The following is a 2050-nucleotide window of genomic DNA, read 5'->3' as shown; positions in this document are numbered from 1 at the left end:
TGTGCCTCCCTGAGCACACAGCCTGCAATGTTTTAGAATTATTTATAAACATCTCATATCTGCAAAACTCCAAAATCTTTACCATGCATAATTTTTTTACTAATGCAGTCTATAATCACATTCACTTTTCTCATAGTTGCTTCATACTTTCATCTCACATTGAGTTCTGTGATGAATTTAGACCCTTAACATCATAATCCTCGAGGATTTATCCCAGAGCATTCTGAGACTTCATTGGCAGGCTGGTGAGAAAGTAGGGGGGAGAAATTGAATGGCGATGGGCACAGGAACGTAGCAAGAAACTTAGTCTTAGGGTGGCAGCATTAACACTGGATTGATCTAGTGAGGAGGAAACGACCGCAGGAAATTCTGAAGAGCTGCAATAGCTGGAATCACTTAGCTAACCACTCTGTAGTTCACAGGACCATTAAAGTTAGACAACATCCTGGCCACAGCCAACAGCAGTGGAGAAATAAGCTCTAGGTCTGACCACCTCAGAATAAAGGCAGGTAAACCACTGGGACTCAGTAAGCTGACATGTAATGTAGGACAAGTACTGATATTGAGACACACAGACCTGGGTTCTTGTCCTGGCTTTCCCATTCAACCACTGTGGGACTTGGCACATGTGGCTTTGCTTCTTTAATAGAGACTTAGTTTTCTTATCCATAAAATGAAAAAAAAAATTCCTGCTTTTTGCAGGATTGTTGTGAGATTACCTGAAGTGATAACTGTACACCTGGCCCATAGTTGACACCAAATATAAATTCATTCCCATCACAGGCAAGGGCTTGGTGGCCTGCATGTCCAGGCTGAGTCCAGGCTGATTTCAGGCAGAAGTTGCTTAGTGGAGGAACCAGTGATCAGTAAAAGAATCAACATTGCTAGCCAGGTATGTAGTCTAAAACAGTAGGGGTTGGGAACTGAAATAGGAAGCTTAGGTAAGAAGATACATGGCAGTTACCACCAGCTGTTGAATCATAACTACAGATCCAGTGGACCATTTTCAGTGCCTTTGATATGAGATGGCTCTGCTGCATCCACCACCACCAACCTCTCCAACCTCTCCAGCCTCTCTTGACTTCCTCGCTCCTCTGGGACCGCAACTCCTGTGGCCTCCTGTTTCTCCAGCTGCTCCTGCAGGCTCTTTTTGCCTCCTCTTTACATACTGATGCTCATCGTCCCGTTTTCTGTCCAGGCCTCTTCTCCTCTGATTTTACACATTCTTCTCCAGTAATCTCATCCTCTTAGCTCTGATTGGTTTTTCAAATATTTGATGCTGAATCCCAGATCTTCATCTCCAGCCACTCACTCAAAATTGAAAACCATTCAAGGTTCCCCTAGAACCTTGAGATTAATTTGCATTCAAACTACAGTTATTCTTTTACCCTTCTGCCTCTATTTCCCTACTTTTCCTGAGGAACTGGAGTTATGGCTCAGAAATTATTACCAAGCATCTAAAGTCAATGCTATAATCAATCCCATTATATTACCAGGATTTTTTTAAATCATAGCTCATAACCCATTATTGGGAGTCACAACAAGCTTTTTCAAGAATAGAAGAACATTGAGTAGAGTGAAATGGAATGAAATAGAAATAGCAGAATATTTCTCTTCCTGATAAGAGTAACTATTGTTTTCAAATTTTTTATTTTCAGTGTGTGTGCACTTGGGTTGTAATAAAAATTTTATTTTATTTTACTGTGGGTTATTGACAAAAAGTTAATACCCACTGAATTAGACCACCACCTCTTCCAGAGCATCCCAAATCAAACTGTAAAATGAAGAATTAAGGAGCTAACTTAACTGGGTTCAATCACAAGCTCCAGTGCTCACTAATCATTTTATCTGACAAATTAGTTAATCCCTCTACTTCTCAATTTTTCTCATCTATAAAATGGAACTTCCTTGCAGGCCTATTGTGAAGATTATATAAATTAACATAGTATTGCCTGACATTAATGTTATGGAAGTCTACTAAACCCATCACATATAGGCATATTGCATGTAATATGGAAGTAGACAAAGTCATCAGATTCTTTCACCTTTT

This window comes from Pteronotus mesoamericanus, unplaced genomic scaffold (genome assembly GCF_021234165.1).
Source record: "Pteronotus mesoamericanus isolate MK-2021 breed Mesoamerican mustached bat unplaced genomic scaffold, CSHL_Meso_final contig_20, whole genome shotgun sequence".
In the NCBI taxonomy this organism is placed as follows: Eukaryota; Metazoa; Chordata; class Mammalia; order Chiroptera; family Mormoopidae; genus Pteronotus; species Pteronotus mesoamericanus.
Note: the sequence above shows the minus strand (reverse complement) of the source record.